The sequence below is a fragment of the Pan paniscus genome, chromosome 2 (assembly GCF_029289425.2).
Source record: "Pan paniscus chromosome 2, NHGRI_mPanPan1-v2.0_pri, whole genome shotgun sequence".
In the NCBI taxonomy this organism is placed as follows: domain Eukaryota; kingdom Metazoa; phylum Chordata; class Mammalia; order Primates; family Hominidae; genus Pan; species Pan paniscus.
The window spans coordinates 60,657,205-60,684,820 of NC_085926.1; the positions used below are offsets into that span (position 1 = coordinate 60,657,205).

Consider the following 27,616-nt stretch of genomic DNA (forward strand, 5'->3'; position numbering starts at 1 on the left):
TTCTAGGCCCAAATCACTTCCCTAGGCTCTAGAACTCTCTTCCAGGAGATGTCAGATGTCAGTAATCAGAGGGAGCCCATCTACAGTCAATGCAGCCAAAAGTTCTTCCTACAAGGTAGCAATTAGAGTCCAGCAGTCTCTTCTGGAAGTGCCAATTACTGTTCTGTCTTCCCTTTTGAATGCCTCCTTAATATAAGAATGACATATCATTTTTCTCCTATCAGATTAGAAAATATTGTTTAAAATAACACTCACAGTTGGCAAGAATGCAAACAGATGCTGGTGAGGATGTAAATTGGAATGTCCTTTCTGGAAAACAGTCCAACAAAATATATCATGATGTTTTTATCTTCCTGATATTAGTTTGGTTATACTGTCGCATATTTTTAAATAGTCTTCAAAAGCTAGAGTTTTAAAACTCTGTGTGGCATTTTGTTATGTGAATATGCTATAGTTTTCAATTATTTCCACATTTGTCAGCATTTTAGTTGATTTCAATTTGGGGTATTATAAATAATGCTCCAGTGAACATCTTCATAAATACACATTTAACTCACGTTCTGTTTATTTCTTAGTATAGATTCAAAGTGAAAATACAGTGGTTGGCAAGGCTTATATTGAAGTATAATTTTATCCTAGTAATTATGGAATTAGTATCAGCAAACGGATTCCTAAGCTAGAATTCACCATCATTTACTAGGAGAAAGATCTGTGGTGGTAAAACAGACTCTGCTTATTTACACAGCCTTATTAATGGGCAATTTGCCAGAGGAATCCAAACCAGAGAGCATGTATGATTCACTAACCATTACATGGAAAGAAGAAATCAGCTCCTACCAAAAGCACATTCATTTCAAGTAATGCCAGCAGCCTGCTGAGTCAGTTGTATTCAGCCCCTATAGAAACCCTTCCCAAGTTCATTGATATGTGACACCCATGACATATTTTTACCATCACTGGTTTTCATGAATTTGCCTGACTTCGAGACCTGATAAACAATCTGATTTATTGAACTGAAAAAGGCGAATGTAGTCAAACCCTATCCTGTAATTGGCAAAACTTTTACCTCCCTGGTGGCTTGAGTAGAGAAGTTACTGGCTGGAGGCTGTTCTAAAGGAAAACATAATTGTCCCTAAAATTAAAATTCCAGACTTTAGGAGCCAATTAATGATGACATACCACTTTTAATCCATCACTTTGCAATATATTTAAAATGTTAAGACTCATTGTTGGCAAGGGAACAGTATTCCCCAAAGCTTATTCCATGGGAAAATGTTTTCGTGGACAAAAGAGTTTGGGAAAGAGTGATATTGGAACGAAGTTCAAGCTGAACTTTTAATGTGCTATTACCAACTGTGAATCTCCATGGGGGGCTTCAGCTAGTAATATTTGTAAACTTCTTCAACCACAAATTATTCCTGCTTTATATTGCCTTTGTTTCTGGCAACTGGGTTTCTACAGAGCATTGCAAGGCAGAGCATTCTATGGAACGTACTTTAGAGAATGTTTCTCTAGGTCAGTAGTTCTCAAACATTTTGGTCTCAGGATCCATTTCCACTCCTAAAAATTGTGGAAGGCCCCAAAGAGTTTGTGGTTATGTTGGTTATATCTATGGATATTTACCATGTTAGAAATTAAAACAGAAAACTTTCAAAACACTATGAATTTATTTTAAAATGACAGTAATAACCCATTACATGTAAATATACATATTTTCCCGAAAAAAGAGCTAGTGAGAAGAGTGGCATTGTCTCAACATCACATTAATATTTAGCCTAATAGAAGACAGGTGGATTCTCCTATCTGTTTCTGCATTGTGTTGTGATATATTATTAGGGTTGAAGTGTGCCAAGAAAATCTAGAAGGAATATTTTAATAGCCTTTTCAAATAACTGGATGTTTTTCTCTAATACTGCATCAAAACTTAAAAAATGGTAGTTTCTTTAAAAGTTAGCTGCAGTGTAGAACCCAAAACCACATCAAGAAATTTTTAGTGCTCTGTTATGTGAAAAATCCATGGTCTGTGTAGCATTTTGAATGCATCCTTTCCCCATGCGAAATTTTGTAACAGCGCACATTGCTCTGGACAAAAATAGTGGTTCATTGGATTAGGCAGATCTTCCAAATGTTGACAGCTTTCATTGCATGATATAAAAAAGAATTACATTTGCAATATCATCATTGACCTTTTATTAGAAAAAGTCTTTAAGTATTGGGAAGCTGTCACGCTCATGGTGGCATATCCAAGTTTCCCAAAATTTGAATTTTTGCTTAGAAGCTTGAATTTTATCACTATCAACAAATACTGGCCAATGGTTTACCTAAAGCGATAGACTCACTTCGTGCATTTTAAAGAAAATATGTTAAATACTTGAGTTTGCATAATTATATTTTGTCTTTCAATGCTTCTTTCATGTAGAAAAATAGTGTTCCATATAAAAGGGAGCTGGTTCATTTCACTATCCAGTCTCACAACTGCTTTTCCTTGAGACAACCATGATATGTCAGTACACAGCAGCAGTTCTTTCTGCATACTTCCCATTTCAGCACACAGAATGCTAAAAAAAAAAAAAACAAACAAAAAAACTCAACAATCAAAATGCAATTAAATTAATAATTTTTACTTTTCATCAAGGATATTCTTAGAAAAAGTTGACTTTTTATTTTTTTTAACCTTAGTGCGTGGCAGTGAAAAATGAAAGGCCAAAAGTACAGTTCAGTGCCACTGTCTTGATTCATGCTACGGTGCCAGTAGTTTTAAAAAACATTACATTTGGAGGAGCCAAGATGGCCGAATAGGAACAGCTCCGGTCTACAACTCCCAGCGTGAGCGACACAGAAGATGGGTGATTTCTGCATTTCCATCTGAGGTACCCGGTTCATCTCACTAGGGAGTGCCAGACAGTGGGCACAGGAGAGTGGGTGCAGTGCACCGTGCGCCAGCTGAAGCAGGGCAAGGCATTGCCTCACTCGGGAAGCGCAAGGGATCAGGGAGTTCCCTTTCCTGGTCAAGGAAAGGGGTAACAGACGGCACCTGGAAAATCGGGCCTCTCCCACCCGAATACCAGGCTTTTCCAATGGGCTTAGGAAACGGTGCACCAGGAGATTATATCCCGCACCTGGCTTGGAGGGTCCTACACCCACGGAGTCTCACTGACTGCTAGCACAGCAGTCTGAGATCAAACTGCAAGGCGGCAGCAAGGCTGGGGGAGGGGCGCCCGCCATTGCCCAGGCTCGCTTAGGTAAACAAAGCAGCCTGGAAGCTCCAATTGGGTGGAGCCCACCACAGCTCAAGGAGGCCTGCCTGCCTCTGTAGGCTCCACCTCTGGGGGCAGGGCACAGACAAACAAAAAGACAGCAGTAACCTCTGCAGACTTAAATGTCCCTGTCTGACAGTTTTGAGGAGAGCAGTGGTTCTCCCAGCACGCAGCTGGAGATCTGAGAACGGGCAGACTGCCGCCTCAAGTGGGTCCCTGACCCCTGACCCCTGAGCAGCCTAACAGGGAGGCACCCCCCAGTAGGGGCAGACTGACACCTCACACGGCTGGGTACTTCTCTGAGACAAAACTTCTAGAGGAAGTATCAGACAGCAGCATTCACGGATCACGAAAATCTGCGGTTCTGCAGACCCCACTGCTGATACCCAGGCAAACAGGGTCTGGAGTGGACCTCTAGCAACTCCAACAGACCTGCAGCTGAGGGTCCTGTCTGTTAGAAGGAAAACTAACAAACAGAAAGGACATCCACACCAAAAACCCATCTGTACGTCACCATCATCAAAGACCAAAAGTAGATAAAACCACAAAGATGGGGAAAAAACAGAGCAAAAAAACTGGCAACTCTAAAAAGCAGAGCGCCTCTCCTCCTCCAAAGGAACGCAGCTCCTCACTAGCAATGGAACAAAGCTGGACAGAGAATGACTTTGACAAGTTGAGAGAAGAAGTCTTCATATGATCAAACTACTCCGAGCTACAGGAGTAAATTCAAACCAAAGGCAAACAAGTTGAAAACTTTGAAAAAAATTTAGACAAATGTATAACTAGAATAACCAATACAGAGAAGTGCTTAAAGGAGCTGATGGAGTTCAAAGCCAAGGCTCGAGAACTATGTGAAGAATGCAGAGGCCTCAGGAGCCAATGTGATCAACTGGAAGAAAGGGTATCAGTGACGGAAGATGAAATGAATGAAATAATGCGAGAAGGGAAGTTTAGAGAAAGAAGAATAAAAAGAAATGAACAAAGCCTCCAAGAAATATGGGACTATGTGAAAAGACCAAATCTGCGTGTTTGGTGTACCTGAAGGTGACGGGGAGAATGGAACCAAGTTGGAAAACACTCTGCAGGATATTATCCAGGAGAACTTCCTCAATCTAGCAAGGCAGGCCAACATTCAGATTCAGGAAATACAGAGAACGCCACAAAGATACTCCTCAAGAAGAGCAACTCCAAGACACATAATTGTCAGATTCACCAAAGTTGAAATGAAGGAAAAAATGTTAAGGGCAGCCAGACAGAAAGGTCGGGTTACCCACAAAGGGAAGCCCATCAGACTAACAGCTGATCTCTCGGCAGAAATTCTACAAGCCAGAAGAGAGTGGGGGGCAATATTAAACATTCTTAAAGAAAAGAAATTTCAACCCAGAATTTCATATCCAGCCAAACAAACTAAGCTTCATAAGTGAAGGAGAAATAAAATACTTTACAGACAAGCAAATGCTGAGAGATTTTGTCACCACCAGGCCTGCCCTAAAAGAGCTCCTGAAGGAAGCACTAAACATGGAAAGGAACAACCGGTACCAGCTGCTGCAAAATCATGCCAAAATGTAAAGACCATCGAGACTAGGAAGAAATTGCATCAACTAACAAGCAAAATAACCGGCTAACATCATAATGACAGGATCAAATTCACACATAACAATATTAACTTTAAATGTAAATGGACTAAATGCTCCAATTAAAAGACACAGACTGGCAAATTGGATAAAGACTCAAGACCCATCAGTGTGCTGTATTCAGGAAACCAATCTCACATACAGAGACACACATAGGCTCAAAATAAAGGGATGGAGGAAGATCTACCAAGCAAATGGAAAACAAAAAAAGGCAAGGGTTGCAATCCTACTCTCTGATAAAACAGACTTTAAACCAACAAAGATCAAAAGAGACAAAGAAGCCCATTACATAATGGTAAAGGGATCAATTCAACAAGAAGAGCTAACTATTCTAAATATATATGCACCCAATACAGGAGCACCCAGATTCATAAAGCAAGTCCTGAGTGACCTACAAAGAGACTTAGACTCCCGCACAATAATAATGGGAGACTTTAACACCCCACTGTCAATATTAGACAGATCAACGAGACAGAAAATTAACAAGGATACCCAGGAATTCAACTCAGCTCTGCAGAAAGCTTACCTAATAGACATCTACAGAACTCTCCAACCCAAATCAAAAGAATATACATTCTTTTCAGCACCACACCATACCTGTTCTAAAATTGACCACATAGTTGGAAGTAAAGCTCTCCTCAACAAACGTAAAAGAAGAGAAATTATAACAAACTGTCTCTCAGACCACAGTGCAATCAAACTAGAACTCAGAATTAAGAAACTCACTCAAAACCGCTCAACTACATGGAAACTGAACAACCTGCTCCTGAATGACTACTGGGTACATAACGAAATGAAGGCAGAAATAAAGATGTTCTTTGAAACCAACGAGAACAAAGACACAACATACCAGAATCTCTGGGACACATTCAAAGCAGTGTGTAGAGGGAAATTTATAGCACTAAATGCCCAGAAGAGAAAGCAGGAAAGATCCAAAATTGACACCCTAACATCACAGTTAAAAGAACTAGAAAAGCAAGAGCAAACACATTCAAAAGCTAGCAGAAGGCAAGAAATAACTAAAATCAGAGCAAAACTGAAGGAAATAGAGACACAAAAAAACCCTTCAAAAAATTAATGAATCCAGGAGCTGGTTTTTTGAAAGGATCAACAAAATTGATAGACCGCTAGCAAGACTAATAAAGAAAAAAAGAGAGAAGAATCATATAGACACAATAAAAAATGATAAAGGGGATATCATCACTGATCCCACAGAAATACAAACTACCATCAGAGAATACTATAAACACCTCTACGCAAATAAACTAGAAAATCCAGAAGAAATGGATAAATTCCTCGACACATACACTCTCCCAAGACTAAACAAAACGAGGAAGAAGTTGAATCTCTGAATAGACCAATAACAGGAGCTGAAATTGTGGCAATAATCAATAGCTTACCAACCAAAAAGAGTCCAGGACCAGATGGATTCACAGCCGAATTCTACCAGAGGTACAAGGAGGAACTGGTACCATTCCTTCTGAAACTATTCCAATCAACAGAAAAAGAGGGAATCCTCCCTAACTCATTTTATGAGGCCAGCATCATCCTGATACCAAAGCCGGGCAGAGACACAACCAAAAGAGAGAATTTTAGACCAATATCCTTGATGAACATTGATGCAAAAATCCTCAATAAAATACTGGCAAACTGAATCCAGCAGCACAACAAAAAGCTTATCCACCATGATCAGGTGGGCTTCATCCCTGGGATGCCAGGCTGGTTCAATATACGCAAATCAATAAATGTAATCCAGCATATAAACAGAACCAAAGACAAAAACCACAGGATTATCTCAATAGATGCAGAAAAGGCCTTTGACAAAATTCAACAACTCTTCATGCTAAAAACTCTCAATATATCAGGTATTGATGGGGCATATCTCAAAATAATAAGAGCTATCTATGACAAACCCACAGCCAATATCATACTGAATGGGCAAAAACCGGAAGCATTCCCTTTGAAAACTGTCACAAGACAGGGATGCCCTCTCTCACCACTCCTATTCAACATAGTGTTGGAAGTTCTGGCCAGGGCAATTAGGCAGGAGGAGGAAATAAAGGGTATTCAATTAGGAAAAGAGGAAGTCAAATTGTTCCTGTTTGCAGATGACATGATTGTATATCTAGAAAACCCCATTGCCTCAGCCCAAAATCTCCTTAAGCTGATAAGCAACTTCAGCAAAGTCTCAGGATACAAAATCAATGTACAAAAATCACAAGCATTCTTATACACCAATAACAGACAAACAGAGAGCCAAATCATGAGTGAACTCCCATTCACAATTGCTTCAAAGAGAATAAAATACCTAGGAATCCAACTTACAAGGGATGTGAAGGACTTCTTCAAGGAGAACTACAAACCACTGCTCAATGAAATAAAAGAGGATACAAACAAATGGAAGAACATTCCATGCTCATGAGTAGGAAGAATCAATAGCATGAAAATGGCCATACTGCCCAAGGTAATTTATAGATTCAATGTCATCCCCATCAAGCTACCAATGACTTTCTTCACAGAATTGGAAAAAACTACTTTAAAGTTCATATGGAACCAAAAAAGAGCCCGCATCGCCAAGTCAATCCTAAGCCAAAAGAACAAAGTTGGAGGCATCATGCTACCTGACTTCAAACTATACTACAAGGCTACAGTAACCAAAACAGCATGGTACTGGTACCAAAACAGAGATATAGATCAATGGAACAGAACAGAACCCTCAGAAATAATGCCACATATCTACAACTATCTGATGTTTGACAAACCTGACAAAAACAAGCAATGGGGAAAGGATTCCCTATTTAATAAATGGTGCTGGGAAAACTGGCTAGCCATATGTAGAAAGCTGAAACTGGATCCCTTCCTTACACCTTATACAAAAATTAATTCAAGATGGATTAAAGGCTTAAACGTTAGACCTAAAACTGTAAAAACCCTAGAAGAAAACCTAGGCATTACCATTCAGGACATAGGCATGGGCAAGGACTTCATGTCCAAAACACCAAAAGCAATGGCAACAAAAGCCAAAATTGACAAATGGGATCTAATTAAACTAAAGAGCTTCTGCACAGCAAAAGAAACTACCATCAGAGTGAACAGGCAACCTACAAAATGGGAGAAAATTTTCACAACCTACTCATCTGACAAAGGGCTAATATCCAGAATCTACAATGAACTCAAACAAATTTACAAGAAAAAAACAAACAACCCCTTCAAAACGTGGGCAAAGGACATGAACAGACACTTCTCAAAAGAAGACATTTATGCAGCCAAAAAACACGTGAAAAAATGCTCATCATCACTGGCCATCAGAGAAATGCAAATGAAAACCACAATGAGATACCATCTCACACCAGTTAGAATGGCAATCATTAAAAAGTCAGGAAACAACAGGTGCTGGAGAGGATGTCGAGAAATAGGAACAGTTCTACGCTGTTGGTGGGACTGTAAACTAGTTCAACCATTGTGGAAGTCGGTGTGGCAATTCCTCAGGGATCTAGAACTAGAAATACCATGCAACCCAGCCATCCCATTACTGGGTATATACCCAAAGGACTATAAATCATGCTGCTATAAAGACACATGCACACGTATGTTTATTGAGGCACTATTCACAATAGCAAAGACTTGGAACCAACCCAAATGTCCAACAATGATAGACTGGATTAAGAAATTGTGGCACATATACACCATGGAATACCATGCAGCCGTAAAAAATGATGAGTTCATGTCCTTTGTAGGGACATGGATGAAATTGGAAATCATCATTCTCAGTAAACTATCACAAGGACAAAAAACCAAACACCATGTGTTTTCACTCATAGATGGGAATTGAACAATGAGAACACATGGACGCAGGAAGGGGAACATCACACCCTGGGGACTGTTGTGGGGTGGGGGGAGGGGGGAGGGATAGCCTTAGCAGATATACCTAATGCTAAATGATGAGTTAATGGGTGCAGCACACCAGCATGGCACATGTATACATATGTAACTAACCTGCACATTGTGCACATGTACCCTAAAACTTAAAGTATAATAATAATAAAAAACAAAACAAAACATTACATTTGCATCATTAATGAAAATATTAACATAGTGAAAAAGAAAAAGAGCAACTTAGTATTACAATAATATAGTTTCGACCTTGCAGACTCCCTGGAAGGATCTCAGGGATCACAAGGAGTCTGTGAAGCACCCTTTGAGCATTGTAGCTCTAGATTCAAAATGTGGCCTTGGCTGAGCACAGTGGCTCATGCCTGTAATCCCAGCACTTCGGGAGGCCAAGGCAGGCAGATCACCTGAGGTCAGGAGTTCGAGACCAACATTGCAAAACCCTGTCTTTACTAAAAATACAAAAAAATTAGCCAGGTGTGGTGGTGCATGCCTGTAATCCCAGCTACTCGGGAGGCTGAGGCAGGAGAATCGCTTGAACCCAGGAGGCAGAGTTTGCAGTTTAGCTGAGATCACACCGCTACACTCCAGCCTGGGCAACAGAGTAAGACTGTCTCAATAAAACTTACACACACACACTGACACACACACACATGCCAAAAACCCTTAGTTTAAAACACAAACACATCGTACAGCTGCACAAAAATATTTTCTTTCTTTATATCCTTTTTCTATAAGCTTTTTTATATTTTTAAATATTTGTATTATTTTTTAAAACTCTTTTTTGTTAAAAACTAAGAAAAACACAAACATTAGGTTAAGCCTACACCCGGATGGTATCATCAATATCACTGTCTCCCACCTCCACATCTCATCCAACTGGCAGGTCTTCAGGGGCAGTAACAGGCATGAAGTTCTTACTTCCAATGAAAACAATGCCTTCTGAATACCTCCTGGAGTTCTTGCCTGAGACTGTTTTATAGTTAACTGTTCTTTAATAAGTAGAAGTACATGCTAAAATAATGATAAAAAGCACAGTATATAGCTCATAAACCAGTAACAGTCATTTGTTACTATTATCAAGTATTATGTACTGTACATAATTGTATGTGCTACACAGCTGGCAGCACAGTAGATTTGTTTACGCCAGCATCACCACAAGCACGTGAGTAATTCGTGACGCCATGATATTAGCACACTACAATGTCACTAGGCAATAGGAACTTTTTAGCTCCATTATAATCTTAAGGGACCACCCTCATATCTGCAGTCCATCATTGACCAGACCATTGTTACATGGCACATGACTGTACATACAATGGAATACTATTCAGAATTTAGAAAGAAGGAAATCTTGCCATCTGCAACATGAATGAACCTGGGGAATGTTATGCTAAGTTAAATAAGCCAAACATAGAAAGAAAAATACTGCATGATCTCACTTATATGTAGAATCTAAAAAAGTTGAATTCATAGAAGCAAGTAGTAGAATGTTGGTTGCCAGGGGCTGTGGTGTGGGAGAGGAAAAAAATGGGGAGGTGTTGGTCAAAGGGTACAAAGTTTGAGTTAAGCAAGATAAGTAAGTTTTGGAGATCTATTATACAGCATAATGACTATAGTTAATAATAATTTATACTTGAAAATTGGTAAGAGGTTAGATCTTAAATTGCTGAGAGTAGCATTTAAGATCTACTCTCACCACAAAAATTTATGAGATGATGGATATGTTAATTAGCTTGATTTCATCATTTAGCAATGTATACATATATCAAAACATCACTTTTTACCCTGTAAATATATACAAGTTTTATTTGTCAACTATACCTTAATAAAGGTGGGGTGAAAATGCATATTCCTGAAACCCATCATGGGCCTACTCAAACAGAGTATCTAAGGAGGAGGCAGGGCTACCTGAGCAGCAGCGCAGGTTGTACACTGCACACCTTGCACAAAGGTATACAGTTAGCGAAGATTTGAGCTTGAAGTTTGCCTTTTAAAGAAATTGCATATGTGAATCTTGGTTACAGTAGAACTTTAAGTGTTCTAGAGCAATTGTTCTTCAACTTTATGTGCATCAGAATTACCTGTCTTGGGGTTGAAAACACAAATTTCTTTGTGCCATGCTTGAACTACCTCATTAGAAACCTGAGCATCTGTATTTTCAAGGAACTACATAGCCAATTCTGCCACCTACCAAAATGTGAAAGCCATTTTTCTAGACTAAAAATGGTATAGCTGTCTACAAGAAATCAACTCAACAAAAGCTGAAGACAACACACACACGGCTTAGGATACTCAGGCATCATTTGGACAGAGTCTATTCAACAGCTATAAATTTGTTGTTTAAAATAACCAATGTTTTTTTAAATGCAACTTTCCATAGTTTTCTGTTGTTATATTTGTTTTCATTCTGTCAGTATGGTATTGGATCTCAACCTTGTATGTTATTTCACCAACATCTTGAAATTTATTTAGCCATATTTTCATGGTTTTATATGAATGCTTACTAAACATAGTCTGATTTTTTAAAAGGTTTTATCTTATGCAAGATTCTTCAAGAGAAAAGACAAACTTAGTTTACTGTCAAATTACCAAACTGACTCAGATTTTTAAAAACCATTCAAAGTTTCATGTTATGCACTTAACATAAAAAAATGACTCAATGTAAGTGTCATGTCTCGTAATGATCCTATTCCTGGGATCTTTTACATGAAACAGAGTGGGCAGGAACATTCTATGGCTGCCAAAATGGAATTAAACAATTGGAAACAAAGAAACAAAAGCACAACTCACCCCTTCCAGACAACAGGAAAACATGTAGATAAATCAGTGATTTTCCTTACAGCTAACCAATGAAGTAGAGACATGTATTTTAACAATTGTAAGGGCACTGGGCTTAAGGAAAGGCAAAGTAAAAACTAGGTTATAATGTTGTTCTATATGCGAAAATGCCAAATCTGCCAGTCACTCATGAAAAGAACACAGCCCCAGGCAACTGATATTGATACATTCAAAGATTATAGTTATGTATGATTACAGAATAGCATTTCATAAACTCTATCAGACAGAACAACTCTTTAATGGAATGTTAAGAGTTGGGAGAGAGAAAAAAGTTGGTCATTCTAAGGTCCAATTAATTTGAAAACTCATGAGTTATACAGAATTAAACAAATTTTTTTGACTGTGGAACTTCTCAGAGCCCTTCTGTACTAATGTGCATTACACCTCTCCAAGAAGAAAAAAGCATGCAGCATTTTTCAAACTTTTGATACTTTGATGCTTTTTTATTTAGCTTCTCACTGGGCTAGAGTTCTCTGGGACACACCCAGGGAAATATTGATACAGACAGATCAAACAACTAAGGCAAATGCTCAGGCGTATACCTGAACTGTGGTAGAACAATCTAGATGCCACAGAAATGGTGAAGGCATGCCCAACAGCCAGCCCCACTATATCAAGTCCCTTAGCCTCTCTCCATCGGCCTTAGCTCTGAAAGAAAGATGATGCTTATTAGTAAAGTGCCTTGGGATGGTTGGGCAAGAAACACTAAATAAGAACAAAGTATTACCCTCATTACAGGGTAGATGATCTAATAAACCATCTCTATTACTTACAAAGTTTGGAGGCCTGCTATTTTTTTCCTTTTAACTACACTCCAATTTGACCTTAAAAATCTATGCTAAAAATAACTTATAGGAAATATCCCAAAACCATACCATAAACTTTCTTATCAGACCTCTGTCTGTTTGCACATTCTCAATGACTGCCAATCACCTACAGGTAAAATCCAAATTTCTTAGCCTGCTGTATAACTCTCCATCTTTCAGGAGCTGTAGAGTTTATGATTAAGATCATGGTCTTTGTAGGGAGACAGACAAGGTTCACATGCAGGCTCCAATCTACTACATCTGAAGTTATTTCTCTTCTCTAAGCCCTAGATTATCAAAGTATGGTCCATGAACTGGCAGCATCAGCAGCATTTGGGGCTTCCTAGAAGGGCAGAAATTCGGGCTCCATTGAAAACCTACTGAATCAGAATCTACATTTCAACAAGAGCCTCACACTGTAGTTTGAGAAGAACTACACAAATTCTCATACGCTTTGACCAGCTCATCTGCAAATTGGAGGTAATAATAGTAAACTTGGAGATGGCATTCATCGTCTACTCCTTTGAATCCATCCTCAAGTCCTAAGGTCCACGCAAATATCCTTACCTCTCTCTTTCCCTTCATTACCTTAGTCCAAGCTGTTCTCATTTCTCTCCAGATCTCCTGCAATGGCCACTCAACTCATTACAATGCATCTCCTCTTGCTTCCTTCTATTCTGTTTCACTTACTGCAACCAGAGAGATCTCCCAGGAAAAGCAAATGTGATCAGAGCTTCCATGAACTTTCAAAATAAAGGCCAAAAGCCTTTCACAGAACTACAACCTCTGTTGAGGGGGTCGCTTCCCACCTCTATATCTTATCTTGCATGATGCTCCACCTGGTTTCCTCTGCTCCAGAAGCACTGGTAAATTCTTTTTTCCACTCCTTGAACTAGCCATCCTCCTTCCCGATACAGAATATTTGCAAAACCATCCTCCTGGTCATCAGTGCCTTCCCCTCAACTCTATCTGGTTAACTCCTTCTCAATCTTTAGATGTCAGCTCAAATGTCATCTCCCCTGAAAGCTTTCCCTGAACCTCCTACCCAGCAGCCAAACACACTGCCTGACCTGTTGCCTGTGCCCCATAAATATTTGTTGAATAAATGAAGGAATTAATGAATGTTCATTCATATGGTTATTGTGACAATCAAATGGATTGAAACCTGTAAATCATTTAGCTCAGTGCCTGGTAGAGAGCAAGAGCTTAATGCAGTACCAATGGTAATATATTTTGAATATTAGTCTTGCTAAAAACTAGACCCCAAGCAGTACTTAACAGGGGCTAACAATTAGAATCACCTGGGAAATGTTACACTTCTCAATGTCCAGGCTCTGCTGCAGACCAATTAAGTCAGAATCTCTAGGTGGTGGGACCCAGGCACCTGAGGATTTTAAAACTCTACAGGAGATTCTAACATACAGCCAAAGTGTGACTGCTTTACTCTTTATCTCACTGTGGTCTCCCAGCCTTCCAGAGAATAGCATACTGGGCGTCAAGAAGAGTCCTCATTAATCATGGCCTGAGTCTGTGGCCCACAGAAAGGGGCAATAATATGAATACATGTAGTAAAAATCTAGCAATTCATTTCCCCTGGCTCCTTGACAGCAGCCAGATGGTGGAAACTCTCCATCTATTACCCAAGCCAGAAGAAAACCTTTCTGGGAAAATCCAAGTTGCCCGAACTACTGTTGGGAGGAAGTATGGTAACACGTGAAGATGACTCTGGTCCTTTGGGTTAAGTGATGACTTAACGAAATTCATCAGGATTCCATTATAAATCTGTCATAATTGTTTTGTTGAAGCAATTGCTTTGTAGGAGCAATTAATTCCTACTGCTAAAAAAAAGGTGAGAACTCCTGAGTGTTCCATCAGGCACCAAGAAATAGGTGAGCTGGGAAGCATTTGCCCTTACCTTCTGTCTTCTTCACTACTCAAGTATTTGGAGTGTCAAGAGACCACACTGTACTTCAAAGGCCTCCTCTTCCAAATAACCAACCTTCTGCTATGTAAAAACATGATTAAGAACACACATATTTGTACTGTATTTCTCACTCATTTTGAACTTTTCAAAATGTGATATTGCCAAAGAAGCTTTATCTCTTTTAAGGGTTTCACACACACACACATACACTGCCTTGGTTTGAAAAACAACATAGAATGCAGGCCTCATACAATTTGAGAACCATTTACAATTATAACCTACCAAGTCAGAGTGATACCAAGCCAACACAAAGGCCTCAGAATTGTTATAAAAGGAACAGAATTGCTCTCTGGAAATAATATCCCAGTGGGCTAAATTCCCCCTCCCCCTGTTCCTCCAAGGTGGTAAATTGCAACAACAACAAAAAAGCATGATTCATGAATATAAATTTTTCTTGGCTTTTAAAATCATACACTGGCATAGTCCTCCCCGAACTTCAGCCAAATGAGAATACACAGATAATGACAATTTTACAATAAGTGGTTCCAGGACACAGGCTTTTCAAGATCCACAAATGAAAGGCACTATAAAAAAGAGTATTATTATTATTATTATTTCAAGCACCCAGAAAAACCACAATCAATGATTAGCCATAACAATTAAACTAACAATAGTACATCTGGAATCAGCTCCATGGTAATATGTACTTCATGCTTAATAGTTCAAATTAATTCAATCTGATGGTGTTAGACATACCAGTTAGGAGCTGGAGAGCACCAAAATTCACATTAGCTTCCACTTCAAAAGATATTATGAAAAGAGAAGGAAGGAAATGAGGCTATAAACAGCAGTGGTAAATACGAAAGGCTCAGAGATGATATGGTCAGGAATAACTCTTAGCTATTAGGAATTCAGTGATGAAAATATGAAGGCTGATATTTCTATCCTTGCACATTCCTCCAGAGTCAATGACTGAGCCACCCATTCTGAGCGACAGATCTGAAACCCTAAAATCAGGGCAATTATATTCAAAGAAGAGGGTGCCTTCTTCATTCTGCTCACAGCATCCTTTACTAGTACCCCATTTATATTGCAGAATGCATGGAGAATTTATCATTTTCAGGTTATAGACTTCAAGAAATAAGAAAAGAGAGCAGGAGCTGGGGCAGGCATAAAAGGTGAGGTAGTTATTGCCTGATTACCTTATTTGTCTCACTGCTCCTTGAAGATTCACTAGATAACTGTCTTAAGCTGCACTATAAATATTCTCTAAGGCAGGATTTCTCAACCTTGGCACTGTAGACACTTTGGCCTAGGTCATTCTTTGCTGTGAAGTGCTATCCTGTGCACTGTAGGATGTTTAGAAACATCCCTAGTCTCCACCTTGTAGATGCTAGTAGCATCCCCCATCCCCAGTTGTGACAACAAAATGTCTTCAGACATGGCCATATGTCCTCTTGGGGGAAAAATCATACTGGTTGAAAACTGTTACCTTAAATCTTTTTTTTTTTTAGATGGAGTCTTGCTCTGTTGCCCAGGCTGGAATGCAGTGGAATGCAGTGGCGTGATCTTGGCTCATTGCCACCTCTGCTTCCAGGATTCAAGTGATTCTCCTGCCTCAGCCTCCCAAGTAACTGAGACCACAGGCAGGAGCCACCACATCCAGTGAATTTTTTGTAGTTTTAGTAGAGACTGGGTTTCACCACATTGGCGCTGGTCTCGAACTCCTGACCTCAAGTGATTTGCCCGCCTCGGCCTCCCAAAGTGCTGGGATTACAGGCATGAACCACAGTTCGTGGCCTACTTTAAGTCTTAATTCACTTGTTTCTGGGCATCGGGAGGAAAATCCAGAGGGCAGACTCCCCTCTAGACTCTTCTTCCTCAGAGATGAGCATGGATTGTATTGCCAGCTGTGTGCAAGGCAGCACTCTTCCCATGGCATGCTGAATCCTCCTCCTAACACCTTTTGCACATATAGGCTTGTTGCATATAATACAGAAATTTGGAACCTGGCAGTCTTCTATTCATTGTGCAGGAAAGAGTTAACACAGAGCAGGCTCGAGAAGGCCTATCCTTAGAAGGCCTGTTTGCAATGTTGGCCTTTGGTTAGCAGCTGGGAATTGGAGCTGGTAAACAGTTCCCTACACTAATATGACATTTTTCCTAAATTATAGAGTGGCCACTATGCCTCACCTGTTTGTACAAACAGTGTGGTTTATGCTGAACACCTGCTTTCCTTCTGGGAGTCTGGAATTTGGGTATGTGCTAGGCAGATCAGCTCCCAGCAGTAACCTTGGGCACTGAGTCTCTAATGAGTGCCCTAGTAGGCAACACTTCAAACTTGTTGTCGCAGCTTGTTGCTTAAGGAACTAAGAGCATCCTGTGTGACTGCATTGGAAGAGGACTCTTGGACGCTTACTCCTGATTTCTCCAGACTGCACACCATGCACCTTTTCCCTATGTTGATTTTACTTTGTGTTCTTTCACTGTAGCAATCAGAACCAGAAGATAACAATGCTGAGTCCTAGGAGTCCTCCTAGAGATTTACAGAACCTTGCAAGTGGTCTTGGGGACCACCAATGCAGGGACTCATTCAGCATTCTATTTGTGTGCCTCTATTTCTAGATACAGCAAAGACTTAAACTCCAAGTCCTCACAGAATTTATGAGGTAGCAGCGAGCAAAGCATTAATTCTAGCATATTTCAAGCTTCTTTCATAGAAAACAAGCCCTGTGGCATCTCTTTTTTGTTTTTATAACAGCTTTTTAGAGATATAATTCACATATCATACAGTTAATCAATCTAATGTGTACAATTCAAGATTTATATTCATAGAGTTGTGCAACCACGACCACAATCAATTTTAGAACATTTTCATCACCCCACAAAGAAACCCTATATCCATTTACAGTCACTACCCATTTTCTCCCAACCACCCAGCTAGGCAACCACTAGAGTTTCTGCCGCTATGGATTTACCTATTTTTGACACTTCACAATTGGTCATATGATATGTGGTCTTTTGTGAGTGGCTTCTTTCACTTACCAAAATGTTTTCAAGGTTCCTCCATGATGTAACATGTATCAGCACTACATTTATTTTTATTGCTGAATAATATTTCATTGCATGGATATACCACATTTCATTTATCCATTCATCAGTAAATGGAACTTTGTATTGTTTCTACTTTTTGGCTACTATGAATAGTGCTACTATGAACATTTGCATACAATTTTTTTATGCACATATGATTTCATTCCCCTTGAATAGCTACCTAAGGGTGGAATTTCTGGGTCATATATATGTTTAACTTTTCAGGACATTTTCAAACTGTTTTCCAAAGTAGCTGCACCATTTACTTACCAATGGCAGTGTAACAGAGTTCTAATCTCTCCACATCCTTGCTAATAGTTACTATCAAGTGTCTGGTTTTTTTTGTTTTGTTTTTTTTTTTTTTTTGAGACAGCCTGTCACCCAGGCTGGAGTGCAGTGATGCAATCTTGACTCACTGCAACCACCACCTCCCAGGTTCAAGCAATTCTGCTGCCTTAGCCTCATGAGTAGCTGGGATTACAGGCACGCCCCACCATGCCTGGCTAATTTTTGTCATTTTAGTTGAGATGGGGTTTCACCATGTTGGCCAGGCTGGTCTCAAACTCCTGGCCTCAAGTGATCTTCCCGCCTCAGCTTCCCAAAGTGCTGGGATTACAGGCATCAGCCAACGCGCCCAACCTTATCTGTCTTTTTGCTAATAACCGTCTTAGTGGGTGTGATGTGGTATCTCATAATGATTTTGATTTGCACTTCCCTGATGGCTAATGATGTTGAGCATCTTTTCATGGGCTTATTAGCCATTTGCATATCTTCTTTGGAGAAATGTCTATTCAGACCTATTTGCCCCATTTTAACTGGGCTATTTGTCTTTTTATTATTGATTTGTAAGAATTCTTTTTATATTCATATTCTATATCCAAGTTTCTTATCAGATATATGATTTGCAAAACACTTCTTCCATTTTGTGGGTTAGTTTTATTATTTCAATCATGTCCTTTAAAGCATAAAAGTTTTAATTTTTAGGATGTCCAATTTATCCATTTTTTTCTTGCATTACTGTGCTTTTGGCACCATAGCTAAGAAACCATTGCCTAACACAAGGTCATGAAGATTTATCCCTATGTTTTTGTCTAATAATGTTATAGTTTTAGCTTTTCCATTTAGGACTTTGATACTTTAAGTTAATTTTTGTATACAGTGTGAGGTAGGGGGTCCAACTTTATTCTTTTGTGTGTGGATATCCAGTTGTCTATGGCATCTTTTGAATCACTCCCAGACATAGTTTCAGGTAATTTTTGTCTATACAAATTAAGGTAACAGGTACCAAAACACAGAACCTATGTATGTGACAAACTGCCTGAAAGCCTTTATAAAAACTTTTGCAATTGGTGTTCTTTTTTTCTATTTTCAGAATATGCTCAGTATTTTGCTATATCAGGAAGCAGTACCACCATTATTACCACTGGTGCTACTGCTGCTAATAATAATAGTAACTAGAAGATATTTTGTACTTAGTATGTGCCAGACACTACACTTGCATTTAACATTCATTAACTTTTAAGCACTACACATGCTTTAACTTACATGATCTTCCTGCCAACACCACAAGATAGGTAGAATCATTATCTTCATTTTACAGATGATGATATTAAGGCTCACTGATGTAAAAAAAATTTCCTTAGGTCATAGAACAAGCAGGAAAACTGATTTAAAAAAATTGAGGGGAGGAATGGCACTGGAAAGTGGAGGTCAAGTAATGTCAGATAGCAAATTCTAACAAACAGTAGCTAAACACATATGCAAAATATACAAAAATAAACAAGCCAAAATCTAGCACTGGTAGATGACATTCCCAGTTCTGATCAAGTTGCTGACAACAAAGGATTGGTCTCCCCTTCTAACTCAACAAAGGGTAGGAAATCTTATCACTCAAGATATCAATCAAGATTTATTTGATCGCTGAAAGGGTTTTGTCAACACTCCAAAAATTGTATTAGTGACTAGATGATTGATGGAATAAGTCAATTAGAACCAGATTAGAAATCGAGATATGAAGTCAATTACTTCCAATCTGAAAATTAGGAATCATTAAACAATAATATAATAGATGGCATCAATTTTCAAAACTACCCTTCGTGTGTTTGTCTATAGGGCAAAATTCAAGTAAAAAATAACTTTGAAAAGACTAAAACTATAGAGCAACTTGATCTTGGGAGTGTTTTCCCAGATGGGTAGTGGGGTGAGTCTGGTCAGTTTTCAGTGGAGAAAATGTAGACGAATAAGCAGTTGATATTCCCAAATTCAAATAACTTTATGGCAGAAAAGTCAGCCAAGTTTAATTCTCTTTCCCTATACTAGCTGTGTCCTTAATGATAAATACAATAATAATAGCTGACATGTATTGAGTCTTACATTATATAGCTCTCTAGGTACCTGAAAGATGACAACCAATTTATTTAAACCAAGGCATATGAAGTAAGTACTATTATTATTCCCATTTTATATAAGAGGAAAAGGATGTGTAAAGTGCTAATTGACCTGCTTAGGAGGTAGAGTGAGACCTTGAACCCTGCAGTCTATGTTTGTCCTCCTAATAGTGTCTCTATATGGTTTCAGAATAGAAGCAAATAGACACATAAGGGTTAAGCATGGCTAACCTAACTCCAAGTTGAGTCTTTTTACACTAGGCAATGCTGTCTTCAATATATTTATAATAACTTTATACACCAAATAACATTTTGAAGTTTATTTCCTCCCAATACAGAAACATCACTGCATTTCCACTGGGATTTTCAGTACTGTCTGTTGTGGAACTGGTCTGGGCTTAGTGAGTATTGCTTTATCATTCTTAAATAAAAACCATTATAGAGAATGCAGAAAACAATTTCCCTTTCAGTTTGCCCACTTCTACCCATACCGAGAAAGACGGATCCTTAAAGCTCAGAATGTAATAAAAGCTCACAATATAATTTAAAAGCTCAGTATCAGAAATGTTCCAAGTCCCTCCACTCTTTCCCTATAGTTAGGAAACTAAAATTTAATATAGGGCACAACGCTCCAGAGAATTCAGTGTATTGAAATGTTAATACACTTTTATATATTTTAACTGAGATAAACAAGAAAGAGATAGGGAAGCCAGAGCAGCTATGGCAAAGACATAATTATGATAAGACTAATCCAGCTAACAGCAATAGAAGCAGATAGTGACTCCACTGTGATGCTGTGGTAGAGTTTGTATGGTCAGAAAACTATATCAATATACAATGTGAATGACGCAGGAGCCCCATTATAGGAAAGCAAAGATAACTTACTATGTGACTGTATAAAGTAAAGTTCATCCAAAAGATCAAAGAGCATTTGTCCTATTACTAAAATATTATCCAACTGTATTTTATTAATTAAAACTTGGATAAAATCATTTGCTTCATTGAACAGTAATTTAAAAGGAGCATAGGCTGGGCACTGTGGCTCACGCCTGTGATCCCAGCACTTTCGGAGGCCGAGGCGGGCGGATCACAAGGTCAGGAGATAGAGACCATCCTGGCTAACATGGTGAAACCCCATCTCTACTAAAAAATACAAAAAATTAGCTGGGCATGGTGGCGGGTGCCTGCGGTCCCAGCTAATCGGGAGGCTGAGGCAGGAGACTGGCGTGAACCCGGGAGGCAGAGCTTGCAGTAAGCCGAGATCACGCCACCGCACTCCAGCCTGGGCGACAGGGCGAGACTCCGTCTCAAAAATAAATAAATAAAATAAAAGGAGCATAGTATGTCCATAACCAAATAGGAAGGAAAATGCCTATTTTGATTTTCATAACAGAGCTTAAACATTGTGGCAAAACTTTAAAATGCAGGACATAATGTAAAAATTCTTCTACCAGCTCTAAATTCGTGGTTGTGCTATCAACTATGTCACATTTCTCAGTCTTGACCACAAAAATACCATGAGATACATACACATTGCTGAAATACACTATTTCTCAAACTCAACTTTATCTTCTACTCCAATAACCCTGTCAAAAGGAAAACTAGTCTGGTTACTTCATTTCTGGCAGATCCACATTAACTCCTTTCTTTTAATGCTCATTAACCTTTCTGTTAACAATACTTCTGACCCTCAATACCCACCCTTTCAGACAGGTCAAAACTAAATTCTTCAGTTTACCATTTAAGCCTTTCCTTCAAGTCTTTGCAGGTAAAATGAGATAAAAACAGACGTTTGTATTCCAGCCAGATTGAAATTTTCTACTACCCTCTTTACTTTTCCCATTAAATTCTACCTCGCAGTTTGTTTGTTTTTGTTTTATTTTGTTTTGCGTCGTTTTTTAAAAAAAATTGTTTATTGTTTATTTACTGAATCTGGGGCATATTAGATACATGACCAATTTAAAATTTACATCTTTTAAATCAATTTTGAAGTGTTTCCACACACACATACACACACACACACACACACACAATTGGCATGCAACAGTTGTCCTAAGGTGAAACAATCACCTCATCAACAAAGTGTCATAGGTGTTCTCACCCAAGGTTGCTTATCCTAAACCTGAAAACCTGTAACAAATTTAAATTACTTATATAAAACTCATTACTTGTAGTTTTCCCCTTGCAAAGATCTCCAGAAATGTACAAATAACTAATATACATCAGTCACAACGTAATCCTGGATCATCCCCACATCAAAACCAGATGCTCCTTTAATTTTAAACCCATTATCAGAGAACAAGAGAAAGTCATTTCGTTTTACACAAAACAAAATTCACATATGGCAAAAAAGAAAGACCCAAGAGAAACAAAAACAAAAACCCTAGTGCTGACACTGATGTTCAGTGCCCTGGTTAAACAGTGGCCCGAAGGCCACGGATCAAAAATAAAATAGCGGCTGTATATCACTGCAATGAAATTTAAGAGGCTTTAACCCTTTGGCTTCAGAAATCCAGATTTTTCCAATTATGTGAATGCATACTTCCTACATTCCAAGAGTGGAGAAAGTGGATGCGCCAGTGTGGAAATGAAAAGAGCCACCATTCACTGGGACAACCACAGAACTGGCTTTAACAGAGACTCCTTAGAAAGTTACGCAAAAAAAAAAAAAAGACAAAAAATGGTTGTGTGTGGCTTGTTTCATCAATTTTAAGTGGAGGTGACTGAGTCCTAAGGTTCAATGTAAAATGTATGGGGGAAAATAGGTGCTGGGGCAAGTCTTACCTTTAAAAGCAAAACTTGAAAACAAAGTATAAAAGTGCCCAGCCTGGCAGCATACACCCAAGCCAGAGAGCTCTGCCATGAGCATGCATAGAAAATGTCAGGATTCATACTATTGTTTCTCATAAGGACTCAACAAAATGAATCCTTAATAGCTTAAACCACAGAATGAGGGAATACACAGAATGCAGTCATTTCAGTAAAGTACTATCAGGCTTTGTGCTGATTTCCTGAACTAACTGCATTTTATTATCAAAACAAAAGGAAAAGAAGATTTAAAAAAATGTATATATATTCCTATATTTCAATTCCAATGTTTAATTTCTGGAAGGACCTATATAATGGAGACAGCATTTAATTAGGAAATTATGCCAATCAATTGTCAAATTTTCACTATGACTTTCCTAAAAAGGTGTTTTCTTCCAATTTCTATTAATCACAAAGAAACATAAGCTGTGACTGTATAGTTCAGAAAATTAAAACATAGAAATTAATGGCCCATGACGTTATCACCAAGGTGTTTGGTAAACAGTAAACTATGAGTTTGGAATCATCAGGAAGAGGCTTTTGAAACAACCCTCTGGACTTCAAAAAATCTCTTCAGGTAGTAGATGTGTCCCAATGTCATGGCAATTAGAACAAGAGCTTCAAAGAAGGACCGAAGGACCACTGGGCTGTTTGTGTTGTCACTAATGGCGCTGTGTATCCTCTCCCAGATTTTCGTGTATTCCTCTTTGTGCTGTACAGCTGTCATGGCCACAGCCAGCTCACTGATCATTTCTTCTAGTTTGTTCTGGTGAGCTTCTGTTTCCATGTCTTCTCCTTTTGTAGCCTCCCCAATATCAATGGTGAATATCACTATCTTTGGAGTCATGGTGGGCACTCAGTCACTAAAACAAAATTTATTTGTTCCATCCATGTGAGCAGAAAATGTGTATTTCCCACTGGATTCTTTGTCTCCTTTATAAATGCTTTTATTCTTAGGTCCCGTAATCTCCACGTTGATGCCCAGGAAGCTACCTTCGAAGATGAGGCCCATCTTGGTGCCTGAGGTGACTCACTTAAGCATTCTTCAGCATGTGCGTGGATGCTGATGAAATAGCCCAAGACCATGGTCAGGAGAGTGTTCTGGAGCAACAGCAGCTCAGCGAGCGTCACCACAGTGGGGCTGGAGCAGAGGCCAGGACTCGCACTGCGGCCTCCAGAGCCACTGCCGCCATCACCACCCTACTGCCTTCGCCTACCTGGCACTTTTTGCTAATCCTAGGAAAAACGCAAACTCAAATGCCTTTTGTGCTGGGAGGTACTGTAAATAAATGAACAGAGAAGTCTAGTGTTAAGAAAAATAAGACAGGCCAAGTGCAGTGGCTCACGCCTGTAATCCTAGCACTTTGGGAGGCTGAGGCAGGTGGATCACGAGGTCAGGAGATAGAGACCATCCAGGCTAACACAGTGAAACCCAGTCTCTAATAAAAATACAAAAAAAGAAAAATTAGCCCAGCATGGTGGCACGCGCCTGTAATCCCAGCTACTCGCGAGGCTGAGGCAGGAGAATTGCTTGAACTTGGCAGGCGAAGGTTGCAGTGAGCCAGGGTCTCGCCACTACACTCCAGCCTGGGTGATAGAGCAAGACTCTGTCTCAAAAATAAATAAATAAATAAAAATAAAAAATAAAAATAAGACAGCAGTACGTTACTGGCCGAACATATCTGAGTCATGCGTCATCAAAGAATGTTACCAGCAGTGAATCCGTCTGGGTCTGCAGCAACCTCAGTTCTTACCTCTTCAGAAGAAAGAGTTCAACCAAGGGGCATAAGGCAGAAGGAGACACCAAAGCAAGTTTTAGAGCAGGAGTGAAAGTTTATTAGAAAGCTTTAGAGCTGGAATGAAAGGAGGTAAAGTACACTTGGAAGAGGGCCAAGTGGGTGACTTGAGAGATCAAGTGCATGGTTTGACCTTTTGACTTGGGGTTTCATATATTGGCATACTTCCAGGGTCTTGCCTCCCTTCTCCCCTGAGTCTTCCCATGGAGTGGGCTGTTCACGTGCTGGGTGGCCTGCATGCAGAGTGTGTTTACTGCAGTGGTATGCATACCCACTTGAGGCATGCTTCCCTTACCTATCAAGTGTCCCTATAAGGTCATACACCAGTTAAACTCCACCATTTTGCCTCTTAGTGCACATACTTGATCCCACGCACCCACCTCCTGAGATCTTATTAGGAAGCTGCTGATCACCAGTTTTAGGTTTCTTCTGTCTGTTGGGAGACTGTTGTTCCCTGGTGCCAGCTGCAACCAATTATTATTTGAGAGAACCATCTTAACAACTGCCTGACCATCACCTGATGGTCGCCTGACATTCCTGGTGGGATGTGGGGTGTCCCTTTACTGCCCCAACTCATATCTGACTAGCTGACTAGCTACCTACTGTAACAATTACACTTGATTGCATTTTTTTGTTGTTATTTAATTTTTATTTCATAATCATAAACTTAACTCTGCAATCCAGCTAGGGAACAAGAAAAACATGGAACCCAAAGGGAATTGCAGCGACAATACAAAGATTCTAGGATACTGCGAGCAAATGGGGTGGAGGGGTAGTCTCCTGAGCTACAGAAGGAATGGTCTGGTGGTTAAGAGAAAACACAAGTCAAACTTAGTAGAGCTGTCCACAGTCAGCAATGGTGATCTTCTTGCTGGCCTTACCATTCCTGTACCCAAAGTGTTCCATGGCCTCCACGATATTCATGCCTTCACCATGCCAAAGACCACATGCTTGCCATCCAACCACTGAGTCTTGGCAGGGCACATGAAAAACTGGGAACCATTTGTGTTGGGTCCAGCATTTGCCATGGGCAAGATGCCAGTACCTCTATGCTTCAGGATGAAGTTCTCCTCATCAAATTTCTACCTGTAGATGGACTTGCCACCAGTGCCATATGGCATGTGAAGTCACCACCCTGACATATAAACCCTGTAATAATTCTGTGAAAGCAGGAACCCTCACACCCAAATCCTTTCTTTCCAGTGCTCAGAGCACGAAAGTTTTCTGCTGTCTTTGGAACCTCGTCTGCAAACAGCTCGAAGGAGACGCGGCCCAAGGGCTCCGTGTCAATGGCAATGCGGAAGTACACGGTGGGGTTGACCATGGCTGACAGTAGGGTGCTCCCGGCAGTGGCAGCGTCTGCAAAGCCTGCTTTTTTTTTTTTTTTTTTTTTTTTTGACAAAGTCTCGCTCTGTCACCCAGGCTGGAGTGCAGCGGCACAATCTCGGCTCACTGCAATCTCCACCTTCCGGGTTCAAGTGATTCTCCTGCCTCAGTCTCCGGAGTAGCTGGGACTACAGATGCGAGCTACCACACCTGGCTAATTTCTTTTGTATTTTTAGTAGAGGCGGGGTTTTGCCATGTTGGCCAGCTCTCAAACTCCTGACCTCAGGTGATCGGCCCACCTCGGCATCCCAAAGTGCTGGGATTACAGGCGTGAGCCACCACGCCTGGCCTGATTGCATATGAAATGCACCATTTCCCCATCCTATCTCACCCCCATCTTTTTTTAACAAAGACTTCTGAAAACGTATTTTTCATCTTTCAAACTTTGCTGGACAAGTTTTTATGAATAGTCTCAACAGTGCAAGCATGATGCTAGAGAGCAATTAACCTTTGACTTCAGTGTTGGGAGACTGCAGGGAGAGGTGAAGACTGCGACAAACCACTCGTGTATCATGGCAAGCGCTACTCCCTCTCAGCCATTTCTTGCCAACTAGGAATTCAGGCAGAATGTTGTCAGATCTTTCAGTTATTACAGAAAAGTAAGAAAACCTGCATTTTATGTGAAACTTCCAGATTTTCTAGTATTTTCTAATTTTTGCTTGAAATCTTTTATTGTTCCAATATATTTTATTTCTATATTCCTGTGTAGCACACATCTGGTTTTTTATTTGTGTGGTTTTTGTTTTGTTTTGTTTTGTTTTTAGGCCAGTGAGCTGACAGATCGAGACCTCTGGGTTATGTCATTCCTTGGTCAGTAGCTTTTAGTCTTTTTCACCACTACACCCACCTCAACCAACCATCCTTTCCACCAACCAATGCCCATCACTTCCTTTCAGATGTTGCTGAAGAAACTATTTCTCCATATAATTTTCCCTAGATCACTCTATCCTTCATTCCTCATTACCAAACTGTTTTACTCTTTTAGCCTTTAGTATGTATGCTCTGTGGTCCATTGGTGAGCCCTTTATCTTTCTCTAATTACACCTGGACTATAGATTTCTAATGCCGAGGACCCTTGGTCTCCTGCCACATTCACATTCCCTTAGCAGAATGTTGCACGCCCAGCAGACAGTACATGTATACTTTGAGTAAATATTTTGTATTCCTAGTCTTGCTAGGATATAAGTTTTTATTCTATACTTGATGCATTTCTGGATCAAAATATTAAGTCTAAGTCAAGTCTCCATAGTTAAGGTAATCTTGAGGATTAAAACACTTAGCTGGACAGGCAACATAAAACACTTTATCTGAATAATGAAAGAAGAATCCATCTGTTGGTCTGAAGTATCAAAGCAACTGTCCCAATCCTGCAAACTTTCAGCATTGGGACTTCCTTTCAAGATGTAAGCAGGGATGGAAAATATACAATGCAAGCGCCATTGTTTCACTCTCCTGGGCCTGTGACAGACATCATTAAGTGATCACAACGTTCTTTTCTTCTAAGGCTGAATGCAATCTTAGAAACCATTTTAACATGGTATCCTAGATGTATCGTGTCCATCTTGTTTATTTCTATTAAGAAATAGAGTTGGCATGAGAGCTGAAGATCCTATCATATGAAGGTACACATGCAATTTATTATTCAAAAGCCAGAGAACAACATACAACTGCTGCTGCATCTCAGTCTCTCTATATTTTAATTTATTTATTGTTTTGAGACAGGGTCTTGCTTTGTGCAGGAGTGCAGGCTGGAGTGCAGTGATACCAACACAGCTTACTGCAACCTTTGCCTC

General features: G+C 39.7%; 1 protein-coding gene and 2 pseudogenes across 9 annotated transcripts in view; all 3 read right to left on the reverse strand.

Annotated features, from left to right (window-relative positions):
- FHIT (fragile histidine triad diadenosine triphosphatase) overlaps positions 1–27,616 on the reverse strand; it is a 1,503,390-nt gene that overhangs the window by 961,588 nt on the left and 514,186 nt on the right. The window contains exon 6 of one of the 9 annotated variants that reach the window (XM_063602791.1): positions 256–309. The exons of the other annotated variants lie outside the window; for them this stretch is intronic. The gene's annotated coding sequence lies outside the window, so the exon portion shown is untranslated. The remainder of the gene's footprint in view (positions 1–255; positions 310–27,616) is intronic. 9 annotated transcript variants of the gene reach the window in all.
- Positions 21,608–23,739, reverse strand: LOC103784988 (transmembrane emp24 domain-containing protein 2-like; annotated as a pseudogene).
- LOC129397407 (peptidyl-prolyl cis-trans isomerase A-like) lies at positions 25,135–26,976 on the reverse strand (annotated as a pseudogene).